This window comes from Tympanuchus pallidicinctus, unplaced genomic scaffold, assembly GCF_026119805.1.
Source record: "Tympanuchus pallidicinctus isolate F22 unplaced genomic scaffold, pur_lepc_1.0 scaffold1, whole genome shotgun sequence".
NCBI lineage: Eukaryota > Metazoa > Chordata > Aves > Galliformes > Phasianidae > Tympanuchus > Tympanuchus pallidicinctus.
The window spans coordinates 15,214,354-15,236,159 of record NW_026294618.1 but is presented as its reverse complement, the minus strand read 5'-3'; the positions used below and the strand labels follow the sequence as shown (position 1 = coordinate 15,236,159).

The 21,806-nt window shown below is 39.6% G+C and overlaps 1 long non-coding RNA gene across 1 annotated transcript in view; it reads right to left on the bottom strand.

The window, feature by feature from the left end:
- LOC128082465 (uncharacterized) overlaps positions 1-21,806 on the bottom strand; it is a 93,784-nt gene that overhangs the window by 48,130 nt on the left and 23,848 nt on the right. Inside the window, exons 3-6 of the long non-coding RNA XR_008207686.1 lie at positions 12,594-12,673; positions 10,764-11,038; positions 4,612-6,538; positions 3,299-3,405 (exon numbers count right to left, since the gene is read on the bottom strand). This is a non-coding gene — a long non-coding RNA (uncharacterized LOC128082465). The remainder of the gene's footprint in view (positions 1-3,298; positions 3,406-4,611; positions 6,539-10,763; positions 11,039-12,593; positions 12,674-21,806) is intronic.

Below are 21,806 nucleotides of genomic sequence, written 5' to 3'. Positions count from 1 at the left end.
GGTTTTTGTGTACTGTTAAACAACCCTCACTTTTCAGTCCAACTGGAGCTATACTTCACGGAATGGTTATAGACTACAAGAAACACGGAGGTTTAGGGAGGAAGCATTCTACAACTTTCCTATTTTTCTACATTAAAAAATGAAGACATGAAAAAATTAAATGAAGCTGAAATTCAGCCTCTGGAAATGCAGGAACAGAACATGTAAGCAAGGGCAGCAATCCCAGGTTTGCAGGGAAACGTGCAGCCCGCAGAGGCTGGATGCCCCGCCAACATCGGCAGAACAGGGACACAGTGGTGCCAAGAGCAGCTGGCAGGGAGAGGGCCCCACCTCACAGGGATTTGCACCTCCCACCCTAAAACCCACAGGAGAGGAGCGAAGCACGCCTGGCACTTAACAACCATTCTTTCCCAGTGTCCTATTTGGGGCAGCAGGCTGTGCTCCAGGTCACTTCCTTGGGCTTTGCACGGGTCTGCAGGGAAGTGGGGCACCCATCTGGGTTATCGCGGCATTTCCACTTGTGGCGATTCATGGAAAGCTTTTCTTCAGTGTCAACCCAAGCGCATTCACAAGCACTGCACTCAGGTTTCAGTCTGGGTTTGCCTGTCAAACACGGCTCATTTGAAACCGAGTGACTCCTGAAACTCCTGTTTGCTGCATGAAAGTGAAAACTGCTCCTATGCTGCATTGTTTAACAGGTTGTTCGCTTCTTTTTTTTTTCCTTTTTTTTTTTTTCTTTTTTTTCCTGTAATTGGAGATTTGAACACTTGTAATTGGAGAGCTGAACACTTTTTTGAGTTACTAATTGAGGTTGAGGCCTTGCCTTCCCCCTTGGTCAGCCTTTTTCAAGACCCTTTCAGCATCTATACACCTTACCAAATCCTCATTGCAATGTGGGAATCTCTTGTACTTTATGTTAGGCTGTCTTCACTGCACTTTGGTTCGATGCTGTTTGTGCTGATAAGCAGGGAAACAATGCCAAAAATCTATCTTTGAAAGAGACTCTTTGTAAGGATCGGTAGCTGGGCACCAGGGCAAGGCAATGAGAAGGCTAAATTCTAGAAAAAAAATCAGATTGACTGTAGTCTAGAGCCAGAGCCTGGGAATTTTTACTAGAAGCAGAAGAATGAAATGAAGCACTGATACGATCCTACAGAAAAACATACTTTGCCTTGATAAAATCACACAGATTAAGAAGCTGGGGAGGGCAAGTTAAGCAACAAAGAAATCAGACAAAGAGATGAAGAAGGCAGCGTGCCAGGGAAGGAAGCAGGAACCAAATGAAACCAAGCTTGTGTTTCAGAGAAGCTGTGTACCATGTGAGGATCACAGGCTGCTGAGGAGTTTCTGACACAAACATTAGGAACTTCAGGGAGTGGCAGGACATGGGGCAAACATAAGGCATAAGATATGATTTCTTCTTCTCAGAGAGAGAAAGATAGACATGCACGCATGCATATCTTTGCACAGAAGTGCACACTTAGTAAATTTGCATGTGCACATATATATATCTATATATACATACATGTACATGCACAGATGTGTTATTTCTTGTGTTATTTCACTAGAAAATTGACTGGTGTGCATAGAGTGCAAAGGGTGTTTGCCTGTTTGCTATCAGCTGCCACATCCCCGATGAATAAATTGTAAATTCACTTTTCCAGCAGCACCGAGGTTCTCAGAAAAGATGAGATGACGTTAGTCAGGAGCTTGTGGGGAGGCCAAAGGGGCTAATACAGCTGTGAAAGCATAACAGGCAGACAGGCTGTTTATTAGAAAACCACCAGAGAAGCCAAAGAAAAAGGCCGTGCTTCAAGCCACCCAGTAAAAATGAAGCTTGGGAGTGCACCACAAGCATGAAAGCACAGCTTAGCTCAGTCCTAGTGTCCCAGTGTCCTACCAATGCTGTGACACATCTTCAATAATGGCTTGCTACTTGTATAAAATACTTATTTGATTTGTTTTAACCAGCAAACAAATCATTGTTCCAAAGGGAAGGGCTCTGCAATATTAACTTAATGTAATAATCAAAGCTATTATTCAGGATTTCCAAACAGATTTTTTTCCTCCCAGAATTGCACAAGTGCATAAACACTCAATGCACAATATCTACATGCTTAGCTGCAAGAAACTGCTGTAATTATTTTAGCAGTGGATAATGCCATGAAGTGCTGGATTCAGCCACTGTTCTCAGATCATAGAAATTAAGATATATTCAGACATTATGGTCTACACAGACCCACAGAAAGAGCACTGATCATAACCCACTCAACAAGAACAAATAGACAGTACACATAACAAACCCAAACGATATTTTATGACTTAAAGATCTAATGACAGTACATTCAGAAGGCAAGAAAAAGATGGTAGGTGGGAAAAAAAAATACTGATATACGATAGCAGATCAGCTTTCCAGGGGAAAACTGCCAGAGACTGAAGGTACAGGACAGAAAGCACAAAGCTGTGTAGGCATAGGACAAACATCAAATTAGTAAATTGGTAGAGGAATGTGCCATGGCAGGGAAGACATCTGTAGGGCCCTGTAGTTGAGTTTGGGAAGATTTTGTTTGTTGTAGCCGAACAGGAAGCCAGAGAGTGGCATAAAGGGAAAGCAAAACTACTACTGGATCACTTCACCTACCGTTGTGTCAAGCCTCTATGTAACTCTCCACTTACAGATTTACCAGCTCACACATTCCTGACTGCAAATTTCTAACTGTGCCAATTGTGCAGAAAGCTTTCAGTTTGGCTCCACCAAAGCACTGTTCTGTTCACAGAGCAGAGCAATAGAGGAGGATAAAGCTCTCATTTTCTGTCACTGCCACTGCATGGCATCCAGCACACTGAGGGTGGTATCCGTACTGCAACACACCATGCATCCTGCAGCTCTGTGAGGGACCCAGATGCAGAAACAACTCCAGGATCCTGCCCTCCGGATAAAAGAAACCAGGTGCAACATGGCTACAAACAGCTTTGTCACTGGGGATAGGAAAGAGAGCAATGTCAATTGCATCAATATTGCTTCCCAGCTTATTTCTAGTGCAGTATGAACAGGCTGGAAGGCACATGACCTAACTGCCCAACTTAGGAAACACAGCAAGAAGGGAAGTAACGACAGAAGTGATGGAAGTCATAATAACATAGAGACTATGGAGCCTTTACAACTCTGGAAAATGAAGAAAATATGGGTAAAAGAGGGTGGGTATTGGTGTTCAGTTGCATTCAATTATCACAAATAAACTCTGGGAGAAGTAGAGCTGTTCTGCATTCATACCACTATAAATAAGAGCAGTCTTACCCAACATGATAACTATTTCTTCTGCTGGTTTCTTTTGGCTTGTTTCTTTCTCATCCCACAAAATGCTGCGTAACGGGCAAATGAACGCGGAGCTCTCTTACAATAAACTGGATGAGTGAACAGAGGAAAATGAATTTCTTTATGATGACTTCTACTATGAACAAAACCAGAATGCCTAACGAGTGCTGGAATGATAGATGGAGTTTGAAGACAGAGTCTATTATTATATTATGTTAAACTAAAACAGCTTTCTTGACTTAATACATTTATTCCAAATTTTGCACAGACAGAGATTGTGACTGGAATATACAGAGTCTACAGATTTATGGAGCAGGTTCTGGAAAACAAGGGGTTCTGTTTCTCTCGACACTTAGAACTAAACGGGGCCAATCACTGATTACACAACACATAGGGAAAAAAAAGTCTAACATTGCTAACAATTAATATGTCATATGAATAAATAGAAAATTCCTCTAATTTATGAGGTTTAAAAACAGAAATTCCTACCAGGGTTAGAATGACAGAGAGATAAATAAGGCTTTACAAGGACACTAACTAAATTATATAAAAATAGCAAAACTTGCTCTTGTTCAGTTTAACAGGAAATTAAAATTAATGTAACATGCAACAATTAGGACGTGTGTTCTCAGTGTTCTCAGTTTTTTTTAATATTTCATTTTGAAGTGGTATTTTGTCAATGCTGGTACCTTTGTACCTTTAAACAACAGCAGAAAAGTGCATATAATTATGAACGTGTCCAGATTCCTGTTCCAAAGTCACACTTCCAGTTTATAAGGATTGAGTTGAGCTGTCCAATGGGATCACAGAATCACCCGTGTTGGAAAAGACCTTCAAGATCTCTAAGTCCAGCCACCAATCTGACCTACTGAGTCCCATCATTAAACCATGTCTCTTAGCAGCAAGAATCCTTCATCCTTCACATCACAACTGGACAGCCCACCTCAAACCTAACAGATCACTGGACTATGATAACATTCTATCAGATGTATTCAAGGGCAGCAATCAGCACCTGTATTAAGGCATGATCAAAGCTTTTAAAGAACGCTTCCTATTGCCAAACTGTTACATCATTGCCCCCTGGCAAAAAGATAGGCACCAGACCAGAAACTGCTCTTATCTGAAATATTAATTCCTACAATGCTGTGTAAGAGCTCTGTTCAACTAATGAACTTATTTTGTAAGAGATTGGGTTTCATTTCAATGCTAAAAAAGAAAGCATACAAACATTTACATTTCAGAAGCCATTCTGAATGACGTTACTATGGAGCATTTGAGTGATATCAGAAAGTTACCATTTGCAGGACATTCCTCACAGTGCACATTTTGGAGAGTAGATAAGGACAATTGGGTTCTTCAGTTTGCAGTGGCTGGGAGATGGTGATATTTCTGGCTTGCAGATGGTAGGGAAGGAAGAGAGATACTGTTGCTGTCAATAGCACATAAAAGTAAAAGAAGTCCCATGTTCAGATTGCAAGCCTGTTCATGGAGCAGACTTTGCAGAACTCCAGTAACAACTCAGCTGAAAATGGTATTTCTTACCTGTGTTAGGGTCTACTAACAGGGAAGCCTTCACAGCTTTGATTCTGCTATCTTTTCTCTTTGCCTGATGAGGAATAAAGGAATGTCTTTTCTTTGATATCCCTGATTCCTTTATTCTCACTCATTATGTCTTTGTTGTATCCTACAGTGCAATACTAGAGGAATGGTGGAGCACATCACAAAATCTGTGTGCATTTGTTTATTTTATAGTTTTACAAAAACAGAAAATTGGAAACATGAATAAGGAAGAGAATGTCTGTCTGCAGGCATATAGGCATAAAATGAACAGAGGGTTACAGACTACTGCAAACATTTTCTGAATCACAAATTTTCACTTGAATTTTGACACTGAAATGTCAATCTTTCAAAATTTTTCTTTGTATAGATCCAAATGCTTAAATAGATAGTTTTTCACTTAACTTATGCCTGCTCACATGCTTAGCTGTTATTTCACCAATGGCGTAAATCTCCTGCACACAATTAATCTTGGTTTCCAGTGACTCCTGTGCCAGTCCCTCCTCAGCAAAAGTGGAGAAATGTTTGCACTAGAAACTAAGTGATCATGACTGTTTTCCCCAAAGTTGAAACCCAATTTTGTGAAGCCTATGTACCCAACTCTAATTTCAATTTCTGTTCCTGGAACATGTATTCAAAGTTAAAAGTTTTGCTGAAGAGAGATTGCCTCAAGCACACCTTCAATGCTTTGCTGAATCAAATCACAAATGCTGATTAAGATGGAAAGCTAATTCTTATCACAAGGAAGTCAAATGCAATCTTAGAAGACATCTACTTTTTAAGGTCAGATTCTAAGCTCTGATATATACTCTATCTGTAACATCTCCGAAAACACATGAGCACATCTGACAAACTGGGATGTGTGTTGTTGGCCACTCCCGTTTACTAGATGGGCTATCAGATTCGTATCAGACACGCAGCGCATTTCCTGGCTCCCCTAAGTGACCTACTTGAGCTTCCTATGTGGAAGGTTATGGTTTAACAAGCAAGGTGAATTCCCCACTTTGCACAGCCTGCACACACACAGCAGTGCAGTATAGAAGCTCCTAGTGAACACTTTACACTTGCAGCTATTGCAGCAGATGTCTTGAAAGGGCTTATGCATGACAATGCCTACCTGAAAGTAAAGCCACACCAATAGAATAAATTTAGAATAAATTCAGGACGTCCCCTGTCAGCTACAGAATACAAAATTTCTCCTCCAATTTTACCTCAGTGCAATTCCCATTGGTTTAATGAAATTATACGGAGAGCAAATCATGGCAAGGCTTTGGATGTGCAAGGAGGCAGTCAGTGTACCGACTCTGCAGTGGGAAAAATAGGCATCAGCTTTGCGAGAGACCTTTGTACATAATACAATGCCTTCCTACCACCTACCACATATACTGCAATAAAAACACTGCCTCCTGTCCTCTGAGCACAATTTGAAGAGCAAAATCACCTTGCCTTCTGTCAACTCGAACTAGGCAATGAAACCCAATATTACCTAACTTCTCACTCAGTCTCCTTGGAGAGCAGTGTTCGGATTTCTTTTCTCCATGGTACTACATCAGCCACTATTGCCAGTCTTCAGCCTTTGCTGGATCTATCACACAGCCCTCTGTACAAATGTTCACAAAGATTGCTTTCCATCCCAGGTCAGGATTTGATGCGCACCAAGAAGGCCTATAAAAGGAAGAGAACCATCAGACATCACGTCATGCAGAAACAACCCCCCAAAACAAGTTGGCTTTTTAGAGGAGATAATGGGCTTTGAACTTGGTAATTACCAGCTACTCCTGATGACTGTACATAAGGAAACCCACAAGCTCTTCTGTTCATAGAGGCTGCAGATGTAAACCCTTCATTATTGCTTCTGCTATACAAACGTTCTTTTGCTTTTCCATGTATTTAACCTTTATAATGGCAAAGAAACTCAATCTTTAAATCTGCTTTAATTATATTTCTTCTTGACTGTTGTAATAAGGCCTCTCGAGTGATGTCTTTATTTGTGGAGAAGGCAAAAGAGTTTTCGAAAAATCACTTTAAAACACTACCATGGCCCACAAAAGTATTTCTCTCACAGGACAAAACAGACAAAGAAACAAGACATTGTTTGCCCAGAAGAAAAAAAAAAAAAAAAAAAAAAAAAGCCTAAAAAGGAAAGAGGAATCCAGGAACCCAGTCAAATCACAAAGCGTCATGAAGATGGCATTGCAAACAGAATGACTCCTCCTAGCATAGACAGATCCATAGCTATCTGAATTGATTCTCATGTCAGGACAGTATAAGATTCAGAAAGGGAAAACTCTTCTCTGCCTCTCTCCCATTAGAAGTGTTTTTGGTTTTTTTTGGCACCATTTATGAAACCATTAAATTCCATTTGTAAAATGGCAGTATTTTTAAAGATATTCAAACATCTTAATCTTTGGAAAAAAGAAGATCAAGTACTTTTAAAAGTTAGGCCCCTGATCAGCTGGCAACGTGGTTAGATTTGAGGAAGAAGTAAAAGCAATTTCAGGCACTGTCTTCTTTTCCTCTGTTCATCGTCAATATATCTTTTTCGTATATTGCTCTAATTTAGACTGCAAGCTCTACTGAGCAGGAATATGTTTTCACATTTATAGAGTGCCCAATAAAATAATGGCACTAAACGTGTTTTGTAATAATAAGTAAAAAAGAAAAAAAATCAATGATTCAGTGAAATGATACTTTCCTCACACTAGCAATTGAAATTAATGCCTCCAGCAATAGCTGATGCTGCTATATCAATATCCGAGCTCCAGAAAGGCCCTCAAAATTGTGCTCATGTGTTTCTATAGCGTTTGCATTTTGGACTCCTGGAAAGTAATTGAATTGTGATAAAGCACTGCAGTACAAGATGTCTCTTGGCTCCTTGCTGACATGAAGGCACTATGCTTATCAGTGAATTAAAGGCAACTTTTTACGTTCAGATGGCTAAATCATTGCTGATATAATACTATTACACAAAATGGCTCGGATACGTGCAATGCACTCAGCAACTGTTTCACTATAAATGTCTGAACGCTGATGCTGTCCCTCCCTTTATTCAGGCCTTTTGTCCTCTCCCAGCTTTTCTAAGTGTTTCCCTGGCCCACATTGCAGGACACTGAGTGGTTTCAGGAATATCATTTGCTCTGCTGGTACATATGCAAAATGAACGCAAAATATGCAGCCAAGACAAGCTCTGGCAGACCTGAAAAGCAGAGCAGAAGAGATCATTTCGCCACTAGATTGTTACCGTTAAAATCTCTTCTATTTGCTAATTATACAACCAAGAGAGGGAGAAAACACCTTTTTTTTTTTCTTTCTTTTTTTTTTTTTTTTTTTTTTTTCCACTAAAGATATTTTCTTGTTATCATATAGAAGTTTCCAGGATGCCTTGTCCTTGTTTGAATCCTTAGGAATTGTTTTACCCACCCCATTTATACTGCACGAGGCCACTAAATAATGAGACTCATAAACCTTCATAATTAAGGAAAAATACAGCTAGCAGAGAAGCAGGCAGAGCCTTTTGGTGGCATAAAAGGACACCTCTAGCTAGTTAACAAGAATGGCCAAGGCATTCCTGATAATAAGTGAAATGATTCTAACAGCTGGTCTCATAAAATAGATCCCCAAATTAATACATTAAAGACAAACTTGAGTTGGTAGATTAGGGCACTCTTCTCAAGCAGTGAGAGCATTCGTTAAATTGCACATCAGATACCTATTGTCTGGATGTGGTACTGATAGCCTCATTGTAAATCTGATTCTCTAATATTCCTGGGATGCAATGCACTGCATTTTTTTCATCATTTCCTCTACATGTAAACTGATATCTTGCGTTGAAGCAGTACTATTTAAAACAAAAGGGTTTGATTTATAGCCAGTCCCCAGCCTCATAAATCACACCTGCAGTGTGGTGCTCTGAGCTCCCTGTGTTCTGCCAGCATTTACCTTTTATAAATGATTTGGGTTTACCTCCCATTGTGATGGAGTCTAATACAATTGCATTCTTTTCTCCCAGCATTCACTCTTGCTGTTGCTCATTATTCCCACTGGGAATTCAGACCTAGTTTTAGCAAGCTTGTCAGGGGGAGGGGATTCTTGGTGGTGAGTTGTTGATTTTTTATTTTTTTTTTTCCAAATTGAGGAGCACTGAATTAAACATTTATGTTGCCATTCTGTAGTGTTTTCTACTGCTAGATATACTATACAGTGGACTTTTTTTCCTTCCCATTGACGATGCTTAGATTTAAGTTCACATTAGCCATGCTAATGATTTGGAACTTAAGCAGGAGAGCGGCTTGAAATGTCCAAACACATAGACTGTTTGACCTTCTGTGTTACCAGGTACAGACATCATCAGCAATGGCACAGACTGCATAAGAAGTGGGAAAGCAAGGGAGGGCAAGGGAAGGCAAGGCAAATCAAAACTAATGACTTGACCTCTCCAGTGACTAATGTTCAAGGATTTTCTATTTAATTCTCAGAATGTACAGAATGTCCCAAAAGATGCTTATTTAGTAATCACGTCTCAAGTTCGCAATCGTATTACAGTTGTAAATGGTTAAGCACAGTTCAGGCTCTGGGATGCAAGGCTGGCAAGATGTTGTACATGTGCCTTGATTTCCCATGCACCAAAATACCAAATGATTTTTTTTGTTCAATTAATGACCATAATCATTTTTACTGTTATATAACAGTGTTGCTACCATCCATACCTACAGCCGGCAAAGAATTAATTTTAGTCTGAAATTGATAAAAGCCACAAGACCTAACTTTTATTTCTGTCACAAACACTCAGAACAGCTTAGATTCAGCTTTGAGTCTACTCTTAAAAGCTTTTAGAATAGACATCATTAGTTGATGAAATGGCTAAAAAATTGAGATTTGGAAGGCTGCAATGCGTGTCAACTGAGACCAGACTCAGACCTAAAGTAGCTGGAAAAATAGTTCCAAAACGAACAGTCGTTATTCAGAAAAGCTTCTCCCATTCCAGCATAACTCACAGGTGGACTGAAATAAGTGGACCTGTTCCAGTTCAATGAAGGATTAAGCTAAACGCTTCTACTTTCAAAGAAGATTAAGTGAAACAAGAAGACACTTTGATTCCCAAATTAGAACTGTCCACACATGGACAAGAAGCGCAAGAAGCGCTTTTTGCACTTTAAATGCAAGCCTTACTTTCATCCAAATTAACTTTCAAATGAAAGAAGAAAGCCTTAAATTACTGCTCCCACTGTCTGAAAAACTCACACAAAAGTATTTTTATGAGTAGTAGTCTTTTCAAGTTCATAGTGCGGGCATAAACATAATCAATTCTAACAGCTCTTGCTAGGTAATGAGTAGTCTAATTTTTAGAACCTATTTGAGACTTACAGTGTCTGATGTGCAAAAAATTAGTGATTTCAGTAGACTTAAAAAAAAAAACACAATGGATTCACATGTTCTAAATAACGACTAATTTTTCAGCAGTTCAAAACCTGATTTTCTTCTGAGCATAAAATACACAAATGACTTACAATTACCGAGAAACAAATAACTATTTTTAATGTCAATATTTTTCACCTGAGGTTTAGATTTCATAGATTTGTAACCCAAATTAGAGCTATGAGGAGAGAGTAATTCTGAAAATATTGTCCATCTCATATTTTATCTTATGGCAAGACTAGCTAGCAAAATCTCTACATGAACCTCCTCCCACTTCGGAGCTATCTTTGATCAACAAGTTAGTTTTACCAATGTATTTAACTGCAGCAGAGTGCAAATGTCCAAATGCTGGCACACACTTAAGGTTAAATTAAGTCTCTCTGCCTACCCTTGTGCTACCACAAGGTACTTTTGCAAAGGACGTGATTCCATGGACTATTCCAAGTACTCCATTCTGATTAGTTTTATTTAGTACCTTCATGTATTCACCCTCCCATGAAAAGAGGTCCTGGATTATGAACTCCATTCTGAAACATCTTCACATCCACAACATCCAAAGACAAATATCAAAGACTTCTGTTGGGAGTTTGGTCCAGTAGTACTTCAACTCCTTTTTATCTCATCTGTGTAGGAGGCAGCGTAGTCACAACATACAACATATCCTTATATGCTGGTTTCAAGAAAAACCTAAAATTTCAATGTTTCTTCTTGAAGGTAATGTCTTTGTACAAGATCCAATCAAAAATAAACCTGCAACAAATAAATATATTATGCTATGTAAAAAAAAAAAAGAGAGATTTTTAGATGAATATGTAAAGTCTGCTTTTCCTTCAAAATTGTTATTTTGGTTAACCTTGAGGCTTAATTTAAATGTTAGCAAATGTGCAAGATTTCTCTTTGCCTTTAAACGAACTGATATGTTTCAGTCAATGGTTTTGTTTATAACACGATACAGAAACTATAAGCTATATCTGGAACAGTGATCAACTCTGAGCACTTCTTGGATATTGGCACAACCAATCTAAAGAGGACTGCTAAACTTAGGTCCATTTGCACAGACAACTGAAGTAGTGGAAATGTGCAGTTTGGTTTGCATGCGCTGTTTTGACTTCTTCACGGAGAGCACTGAAGCCCACTAACTGGAAAGCTGTCCCTCTGCGATTCCTCATGTTAGCATTTTGGACATGATCCAGCCAGCTGGCTTCTAAGTTCACATTTGTATCACAAAAAGTCTTTCAATCCATCACGTTACTGGAATCCAAATACTGGCCCCAAATGCTCCTGTAACGGATCTATTGAAAATACATTGAAATATTCAGACCTTGCAAAGAAGGAGTGGCTATTTCCACTTCTCCTGAAGTTTGTTCACTCTCCTGGGAGACATCAATAAAAAAATTCAGCCTAGAAACTTGCAAAATAAATACTTGATAGAGCCATTAATATGCAATAATGATCAATATGGAGGACTTTCCTGGCAGTAAACTGTTAGCTGGAAGAACAATTAACTTCAAGAAATTTTAAAACATAGAGTATGATCTGAACATTATCAGTCCTTATTCTTACAATGCAGTCCTGATTTGTGGTAGTCAGATGTTCTCATCAACATTCTGTGCAAGTACTGTAACATACATACATGTTTCCTAGGTACAGTAATAAAGTACCATTTTTTAGATAATTTGTTACAGAGTTCTGCAAATACTACTTGCAAAACTATTTTTGAAGGGAAGGAAAAAAAAAAAAAAAAAGGAAAAAAAAGGAAAAAGCTGTTGCTTTCTTAAGAGCTTCAAATTTTAAGGCTGCATTGTGTGTTCCCAGTAAAAGTCTTGCTCCAGCACGGTAAGCAGGGGGCAAACAGGACTTGCTCTTAACATTTCAATAGGCTTATCTCCATCATTAGTGAAGTGTTCTTCCACTGGTGCTCAGTTGGATACTTTTTGTTGTTATTGTTATTATTCTTTTTCATTCAGAGAAAGAACTGATTCTTGTTCCGTGATCCTGCAGTTGATCTCAGTAGTTTGTAAAAATACTTACAAAACTTTGCCCATTCTCTGCAGCACACCCTAGCCACATTTCTCTGGTTGGGTTGTTACAAACCACTTGTCATTATCTCAAAACGCTTCTGCAACAGCAGGTACCATCACTGGCATCCCTCCGGAAATCTGAAGGTTTTAGTTTATACACAGAACCCTGTTTTCTAGAAAAATTCTTAGAACAGTGAAAAAGATTGCCAAAGCAAATAATAACCAAATGTCTCAACTGAACAAGAAATTAGTTATTCTCAGATGTTACAACAATCTCATCTTACCTAATTGTATGTGTTTTCTTGATAGGAACAATCAGTCTTGCTCTCACAAGAGGTCTTAAAGACAGTTTTAAAGAAGCCACCTGACAGAAAAAAGATCAATCTTGAATGAAAGAGCCTATAGCAAAAAATAATTTTCCATAGATGAAAGTTGATAGAGAAGGGTAAAGTATTTCTCAAAGGGTCAGTAACAGAATACACAGCTTTTCCCCTCTAGGTTGCTATCTCAGATTGAGCTGAAGTTGTCAATGATAAGAAGTGGTGAGTCTCCAAACACCAGTACACTGCAAGCATCCAAGAGGCAGTGATTATTTACAGCAGCATAGCACACTGAAAGGAGACAAAATAGAGGGAAATTACTGTTAGCTTTTAACATAACATGAAGACACATTTCTAGGTAGAATACAGCTAAGAGAAATCTAGTCTTCAGAGTGAGGTGGATTAGTGACCTAACAGTTTTTTTTCTACAAGATGCTTTCAGGCACAATAAAGACCAGTTTAGCATTCAGGACAAATGGAAATTTTCCTTAGACAACCATGTGAGATTGTTGCTGTCCTTTCAAACATTCATCAAAACTCCTCTATCACCCTAACCATTAAAAATTAATCATCTATAGTGGCTAGGTTCAGAGCAGCCAGCAAGGTGTTCATTAAATTCTTTTTAATTGAAATATGATTATTAAATTCAAAAAATCAATACCACAGTCACTATTTTGAAGTTACTCCAAGAGACTCTGAATCTCAATGATTATAAATCTAGCCTGTGTATCCTGCCTGTATCACTACCAGAACCATTGTTTTTGCATTTTATTGTTTTCTTTCAAATTACATGAAGCCTCTTCAGCCCTAAAGCTACGTCATCCTGTCAACTAGCTAGTGCATTGGATTCTGCTGCAGCTTGGGCTTTCAGGACTCTGCTGCAGAACAAAATGCCATCACAATCAATATCTGGAGAACTATGACACTGCTAGATGTGAGCTTGGCTCAGTGACTCCATTAGCACCATCAATACATGTCCAATGGCCGTAAGAGCAGCTCTGTGAGGTAGTAGCAGTCACTTCAGAAAAATCATTGACTGACTTAGTGGACAGACACAGAACTGACAATTAAATGAACTAACAGCTTCAATTCACTTGTTGTGATCAATTCAAGCTACAGCATAGTCACTGGGGGTAAAGGTAGAAGCAGCATGACCAAGCCTGATCCACAGCTTTCATTTTGTGACAGTCTCCCAGGCAAGAATTTTTCCATCAAAGGCAAATAAGACATCTTAAAAAGAAGTTTCACAGTTTATCTTAAAGGTGCTCTTTCAGACACACAGAAGATTTTGGCCAAGAAAACTACAGAACAATTAAGTGGAACAGCTGCTGAGTGGACTGCAGATCTGGTTTAGAGTGGGCAAGGAAACCTCCTGCATTTCAAACACAGCCTGCTGAGTATGTGCAGAGATCCCATACCTGGGTCTGGCTCCTTGCTGTTTCACATAGAAGCCATTTAAACCTGTGTAAAGACAGTTCCACAAGGCAAGGCAGTAGGGAGTTGGCCCACAATGCCAACACAGCAGCTTTGTGCCATTACATGCAGTCAAACCTACAATGTTTCAGCTATGCTCTTTTAGGCTCCTCCTCAATCACTGTTTTTCTTCATCCTGGATACAGGAATGGTTTATTTACTTTTCATATCCTATCCTGTCTGAAAAGGGAACCACAGTCCTTAAAACTGATAAAACAGTAAAGTCACACTGAAGTGGCTTTCTGAAACTCATCCAAGCCCTTCAGTTCAATTGATGCTGTTTCCTTTTAACATAGATGTGGCAGAGTTGAATAGACTCCCTGGAGACTCCACAGATATTTTCGGTAGTGACAAGTGCCCATCCCAAACACAACTTTCATCTTGTTCATCCCTCCTTGAATGCTAAGTAGCGCCTTTTCCTCTTACAATGAATCAAAACTGAGTCTGCATAACAAAAACACCTCCAACACTCCAAAATGCCTGAATTATTTTCTGTGTGTACTATTGCCACAATTATTCTCATTGTTAGATGCAGATTAACCCAAAACGACTGTGCACTGCCTTTTATCTGACCAGCACAGAAGTTGCACCAGCAGATATACATCTGTGCCAGGGGCAGCTTGCAGCATCCTAAAATTTAAAAGAAATACTAATAGAGAAAGTATCTACCCAGAGGACAGTAGGGATTTTGTGCCAGCCAGAAATTGCTGGTGTCCTAAAAAAAATAATTATTAACTTGTAAAATAAAGTGTCAACGTTATAGAAGATCTATCTAATTGCATAGGTCAAAAGTATCTTCAGAGAAAATTTATACTTTTTTTTTTTTTTTTTTCCTCCATCAGTAATTACATGCAAGTATGTGTAAGAATTCCCTAGGACTGGTCTGGTAACTCATTCGTATACCATAGGATCTCTGAGAATGCAAATTGAATGCAAAGCCATGGTTATTATGGAAGCACTAAGTTTGATTTTTGAACAATTGCCTGCATATATTTTCATCTAAAATTTTACACTACAACAATAACTTTTGGAGACTGTTTTTATGAAGTTTATGTATATATATATATATATATATATTTATTACAAGATTATCCTGAAGAAAACAATTAAGATGCATTGTTTGAGCATGATCACTTATTCAAACAAGCGCATCACTTACAGAACACATTCCCCTCACATTCCACATGCTCCAAGTTTATAGAAGTGTGTCTCTTCTTTCCACCAATTTGCATGCAGTCTGCAAATGTCTCTCCTAGTAGGAAATAAGCCCTACCTAGAGAAATGCTAGAGCCCTTTCTAATGTCTTTTTAAAGGGAGATGGGTCTGGGGATAAAATGCAAGGCCTGCAGACTGCACGCAATTCTCTTGCTTCACAGGCACAGTGGTCTGTCGGTGCAGCACTGCTGTACACGTGCAGCCCAGCTTGCCTTCAGCCCCGTGGCACAAGTGCAGCCCCAGGGCTGCTTCCCCCAGGCCCATAGCAGCAGGCTGGCTCCTGGCTCTAACACCCTGCCATCAGCCCTGCTGCAGCTCCCGCATATCTCGCAGTGCTGAGGGCTGATGGCCCACAGCTGCCAGTGCAGGGACACCGTGACAGCAGTGTGTACCTAGAATGTAAAAGGGGCTGAAGAATAACTCGCTCTGACAGATAACAGAGCCAATTAAAACCAGTGACATGATGCATGTGCAGCTCTACTGAAATCTATGAGAAAGGAATAGAAGTGTTATCCTGCTATCTCAGCTCAGAAGAGAATTTCTACTCTGTGGAGCATTGTATCAGTCAAAGAGTAGCAAAGACACAGTATTTTGTAATGTTATGAGATTTTGCAGTTGCATGACATATGCATTCAAAAGATAACAACTTCAGGTTCCTATTACTATGAAAGCACTAAGCTATGTTTAATAACTAGCGCAGCATCACCAATATTCCCGAAACCATTTTGTTTATCTTCTAGCATTGAATTTGATATGACCGGTAACACTTCAAGATTTGTTAAAATAGTTTATAAGGCAAATTTATAACCATGGAAGCTCCTGCAACTGCTCACGCCCATATACTAGAAAAACATGCATGTCACATTGTATTTGGCATGAATATTGACTGGTAGTAAAACATTGCAAAGCTAGTTCTAAGAACAATTTGCAGTTGTACTGAATGGCTGTATTATTAAATTTCATCTTGTTTAAGACAAAGTACAGCATGTCTTTCTACTTACTAAATTATTGTTATTACCTATATAGATTTATCTGTGCTGTGTCAAATAACTGTCAAATAACACACTCACTGACCCAAAAAGCGATTGATCAGCTAAACAACACAGGCAGATTCTGTATCCATACACAGTGCTGCAGTCTTTCCACAGTTTGTGGGCTTAAGACAAAACCAGCAGTAAAAATACAAGGGAAAAATAAATAAAAAAGCACCTCCAAAAGAAATTAATTAGAATGACTGGCCCAGGGTGCCCAGCAGCACGTCCAGGCAGCTTTTGGAGATCTCTAAGGAAGAGACACTCAGAGTCAGGCTGGACAGGGCTCTGGGCAACCTGATCTTGCTGCAGGTGTCCCTGTTCATTGCAAGGAAGCTGGACTAGATGGCCTTTAGAGGTCCCTGCCAACTCAAACAATTCTTTGATTCTCTTTGGGCAGCCTGTACCAGTGCTCCATCACCCACGCAGCACAGAAGTGCTCCTGGTGCTCAGACAGTGCCTCCTGTGTCTCTGCACATTTGAGTCTGCAGCCTGACAGAAAGATGACAGGGAACAACCAGTTTGGGTACTGGGCTTAGGGATAAGACAAGCAGACATTGCTATATGAGAAGACAGAAACTATTCCACACCTTTTTGTTCATAATCATGGGGTAGAACATACGCCTAGGAAACATTTTTTCACTCTTTTAATGCTCCTGTCATGAGGTTTGTGATAGAGATAGTGTTTGTGACAAGCTCAAATTGCTCCCTTCATGCTCTCCTATCCCCATCAGGAGATCAGTCTCAATGTTTCAAGTAATGGGCACACTATAAATAAATTACTGTGAAACTTCTGCAAACTGTCATCAGGAGAGGGCCAAAAAGCCTAATTTTTGTCATTATGGAAGCTTGGGGGCAGGAGTTTGAATCTTTGTTCTGTTGTGTCGCTGTTTTGTTATGTTTTTTTTTTTTTCCTCTGGTAAAATGTCAGTTTAATGTTTTTGGAAAGATTTTGCCTTCTTTTTTTTTTTTTTGTGGGCATATCATCAAAGCCTATTAGTGTAATACTTGCTATCATTCATTAACTGGAGAAAACTCGTTAAACACATGTCACTTCAAAACTGCGTGACATAACATGAAATTAAAATGACCTTTATTTTGGCACACTTCTGCACTGAGTTAGGGTATTAGTAAGTCCCAAGCGCTGCCTGTTTATGAATGCCAGTCAGGCTACTAGCATGGCTCTAATGTGCTCACAGATCGTGCAGCCTACAAGCAAATGCAGCTAATTGCAAACAGTGAAGTAACTGGATGTGGGGTGGGAGGATGGGGAGGTAAATCTACAGTTTACCAAGAAGGAAACCACTACTTTGAGACAATGGATTAATTTGTGTTGAAAATCTGACCAAACAGAAGTGGAAACATTGGCCAATTATTCACTTTTGTCAGATGCACTTTCAGTGTTTGGTCTCCTGCCCTGCAATCCCTCAACTTGCATTTTCGGTCTAGGTTACTTCTCCCCATCCATATGGTTCTCACATCTGTAAGAGTGACAGCTGAGTGAGTCACGGTCATGCTTAACTTTAAGCACAAAGGTGTCTAATTCTTGGTCTTAAAAATGCACATGACTGCATCGTAAGAAGCCATAGGCTACAACACAGAGGTTCAAAGCACTGCCACAGAGCGCACAGATGTATATGTCAACTCTCTTGCCCCCTCTGCCCCAATTTCAGGACCCAAGATAGCCAAACAAGAGTCAAATTTCCACTCATTTCCTGAGGTTGCTCGACAGCCTTGGACAGCATTAGATGAATGCTGTGGATCACTAAGTTTCTGTCTCCTGGTCCTTTTAACACACATTCAGCCGTCTCCCTTTCTCATCAGGGGACTTCTCCTGAAGAGGTGCCGAGCTCCAAGACAAAGACACGACTGATTCTTATATCTGTTCCAACAAGGGGCTCCATGGCTATAGCAAATGCAGCATTTCACTGTGTCCAACTGAGGTCCTTCTCCTGAGGCCTAACAACACAAAAGACATTTTGTAATAGCTCCCTTTGAAATCAAATTAGTAATGTTTCAAGGCGTGACCCGTAAAGGGTTGCTGTCCAGAATCTACATGTGTTTGACAGATACATCTTCCACCTAACGGGCCTCTTCCAGAGTACAGATGGAATCAAGATGTGTGAACGTAACTCCAAAAAGAGAGCCATGGGATAACAGGATACACAGCAAAGCGCTCTATCTCAACAGATGAAAAGGAAGCAATAGCAGATACAGTGTGAAATAGCTCACTCCAGCTGGTAGGCCAGATTCTGACACCATTATATAGGTGAGATTATTGCAGAGGAAGATGCTATTCCATATGTGCAAAAGCTAGCAAAATACAGCCCAAAGTAAACTATACAGCCTTGTGCCAACTCGTTATAAAGGTCATACAAATTCACAATCTCCTTTTTCACAAATGCTCATACATACAAAATTCAAAAAGTTACTCCAGGCTGCAGCTCTGCATATCCACGTACCCTTGCAGTATGGAGTGTTGAGTCTTCAGCCAGCAGCTTATTTTTACCTAGCCAGATACTCTTGTTAGATGAAGCATGATATCTTACGTACAGTGTGTGCTTGGTTTCAAAGGGCTAATAAAGAATAGATGACATGCTGGAGATATATACTGGTACCTCAGGGCACAGAAACTGGGTTTTGACAGGAAAGCAAAATGAACTGAAACAACAGAAAAGAAAGTAAGTTTTATATTTGCCATGATATGCTTTCTTATCTGCCAGAAAGGCAATCACCCCATTGTCCTGCAGAGTGAATCTTTCTGAAGCAGGGGTATAACAATGAGAACTCCTTCCCACAGTGTATGAAAATGGGAAATCGTTCAGTAGTTGGCCTTTCTAACACCCACAGGCCCCAACTGATTACAGGGGAAAAAAAAATGATTTAGAGCACAACAACTTTGTAAGGCAGGCCAGGCCTCAGCTCCATAATTCATTTTCACATGAATTCACAGACTCAAAAAAAAAAATTCATGGTAGTGTATCAAAAAGCCCTATAAGAGCCAACTAAGATGAAACACCTGCTGGCAGGATCTGCACCAGCTACTTGCTGCCAGTGTTCACTGCCTGAGAAGAGGACACAGCTACGTGTGTTTTGTAAGAAGAAACAGAATTCAAGGCAAAGCCCTAAGACCAGGTAGTGCACCTTCACAGCCTGAGTATCACAACTAGTCATTTCTGAAAACAATCTAGATACTTCAAGCTAGGAAAAGCCTGTACTGATGGTGTACTGATCTTACATCTGATTTCCAGTGGTTAATGTCTTTGATGACCTTCAAGTTCTGTCTGTGCTAACAGAAAGAGCAATCGTTGTGGGAAACACGACAAATTTCTGCCTTCTTACAAAGAGGACAGAGGAGCATGCAGTACTCTTAGGCAGTTCTGAGATAAGATTATAGTCAAGACTTGACCCAAATTCTTATATCAACATTTTCAGCTGCATTTGACTACATAAAAAGCTGTAAGTCACTGACTAACACTCATGATTTTCACACTGTTTATCAGGAAGTTGCTGTTGTGAGCAGGTAACTATCAAATCAATTACAGAACTAAATGAGAGTGCCATTCTAATCAACCTGGAGAACAGCATTCCTGTGAGATAAACACAATCTGAGAACAACTCCTGATATCAAAAAGAGGACAGAATTCAGTTTAACTCTCCACATTCATGCAAATCTTTCTGTTTGCATTACCAGAGCCATCAGTTATGCCTTTGACTTGGGTCATCAACAGCAGTCTCTAAGGACAAGAGTGAAAAAATCAAATCATTGAATTTGGTGGTGAATGACTGAACACAAATGCTAGTGTGGCAGTAGCTCTCATTCTTGGACTATAAACCTAGCCAAACCTTTGTCTGAGGAGTTAATAAATGAATGGTAGCCTAATCATTCTTATCAATGCTTCTGAATCAGCAGCAGAGTAACAGCCTCCCACTGTATCTAAAGCAGTAACAAGTGTTCTCCACGTGACCAAGCTTTGTTCTGGAAATTCTGTTGTCGGAGAAATGGGTATGAGAAAGTTTTGGTTTATTTTTTTTAAATAATAATAAAAATAATCCATAAAAGTAGAACTGAAGCCCAAAGGCAACAATCAGTCCGTCCCACAGACTGTCACTCAGGTTAGGGAACATTAGACAACGCTTATGTACTGAGCGCCCCCCTAGAGTGGTACCTATTTATTTTCAGTCTATCATGACATATTTACAGCTTCGTCTCTCAGCAGTCCCTACTGAGACTCCAGGGATCCACGCTGGCCCGTCATGAATGTTATTTTTCTTGTGCTACTACTGCTTAGAGCCAATAGAAGATATTCAGCAAGGAATTAAGAGCCTGTGTTAATGTGATTTCTGTCATCTCTCTATATCCTGGATTAAGTTAAATATACTTTTTTTTCTTCTTCCCTGCTTCAGCTATTTCCAAACATATATGGTACAGACCTTTGCACTACCTCCATCTGTATTAGAAAATCGGGACTGTACTAGGGGATTACAGCTGCCCATTACAGACAATCCCTGTCCACACTATTTAAACCTCTTAGCCTCCAAAACAAAGTGGTCATGTACTTGTTCAAAATAGGGTCCTGGTTGGAGCTAATCCTTGAATAATGCCCATAAATCATTTGGGAGAATCCTACTTGGGCTTGGCCAAAATCCAGCCATGGACTCATCTAACACTTTAAATGTAGACAATGCAGTGCTTGGGAATATTTCCCAACATTACTTTTTTAATAGCACTGCTGTAGAGAACAAAAAAGAAACTCAAAGTCATAAAAAAATCCAACATCAGGTGCTTTGGTTTTACAGTTGCTCTTTCTTTTGTTTTCATTTAAAGTCCCTTTTTTTCTCTGGTGGTCTAGGAAGCATACACAGTACAGCATACATGCAAGCATACAGAACAGAACCTGTCAAATCCCAAAATGATTGTTTCTTTGCAATCATACCTGGTCTCTTCTTTCTTGACATGCTCTCCTAGAATCATGTTCACATATCTAGCACACTGAAGTCAAACAGACCTGCGCTTATTAGTAAAGAAACAGATCTCTCATCACCAGTGCTCCTACCAGCCAGTTCTTTGGTCAAAACCACCACTCAATCTACCAAAATTGTATCCTACTGATTTACCAAATTATTCATGCTTCTGTGAACAACCTGATTAGCTATAAACTCTACTATAATAATAGACACTCTATGGTAATAATGGACACTGGAGATACTATATTTATGTAAACTATACAATTGCTTTCATAAACCATAAAATGCATTCAAACCAGAACAAGTCCAACTGCTTTTCAGACCCTCATGGACAAAGAGAGACTGAGCGTCTCTAGGGGGTACCCTAAACTGTAGCATTTAGCAGATCTAAATTGAAAACTGAGTTGCATTAGAGAGCAGGAAAGTATTCATAGGAGAAAGGGACACAGCTCTTGTCTGAGTGTGACAGGTCCCATGCCAAGGTCATTGG